Here is a 1,074-nt window from a genome sequence, read left to right as displayed (position 1 = left end):
TATATATATATATATATATATGTATCTTTGCTGTTTCAGGTTGCTTTGGTGTTCTGCCAACAAATTATCTGGACCTGCTAAGAGCACCCTGACCATTGGAACTGGACCAGCTAGGAGCACACTGACCCTGTTTTTCTGCATCAGCTTTGTGCCATGGCCAGCTTGATGCTTCTGTTTTGGTTCTTAAATCCATCTTCATCAAACACACATGATTTTCTATTTTGTGCAGCAGAGCTCATTCCTAAAGAGCACGGGTGCTCTTTTCTTGGTTTATTAGCACATGTGAGATAACAGCTTTGTTTGTTAAGGGTTGGTTATGAGTCAGTTAGATTGCTTGCTTATCAAGCAAGTTCCTCTTTGTATTGATTCCTCAAGTATAAATTGAGGGTTTTGTTTCTTCAATTATACACAAGAGAAATATACAAACATTATCTTCTTCATTCTTAATGACTTCTAATAGATGACCTATGTGGCATTATCTTTCTATATATATATATATACATATACATACACAATTATTATTATATTAACTAGATCTTCAAATTTATGCTGATTAGTTACATAAATTTAAGGTAGCTGATATGTCTCTAGCTAATTGTTAACGAGTCAAAGTTTGACTCAAAATAATAGGAATCTTTTAGTTTTAAATCTATGTCCAATATGAAACTTTTTTTCTCAATTGTAGCAGTCTATGTGCACGCTGTTCCGACATTTGAGCATGGATAGGCGACAAATTGGAGTGGATTGAGAGTTGGGAGTAGCAAACTGTTGTGGGGGTATACTGGAGGCCGTTTAGGGGTTTGTGTTGAGATAGTATGCGGGTACAAAATGGGGAAATTTGAGTAGACTGGTTAGTGTCCTTTATTTTGGCCTCTACGAGCTTAACAAGTCCAATGGCATCTGAAATGGAAGAAGGACGAAGAATAGTCAGTTTATTGCTGATTTCTCATAAAAGCCCAGAACGTGGTTTGTATAAGAGGGTGAACCAAAATGAGTCTCTAAATTCTCGTCAAAGAGTGTCAATTAGAGAGTTGGGAGTTGTGGAACATCCACTTGAACCAACTAAGGACCTCT

Source organism: Lupinus angustifolius, chromosome LG04 (assembly GCF_001865875.1).
Source record: "Lupinus angustifolius cultivar Tanjil chromosome LG04, LupAngTanjil_v1.0, whole genome shotgun sequence".
In the NCBI taxonomy this organism is placed as follows: domain Eukaryota; kingdom Viridiplantae; phylum Streptophyta; class Magnoliopsida; order Fabales; family Fabaceae; genus Lupinus; species Lupinus angustifolius.
Note: the sequence above shows the minus strand (reverse complement) of the source record.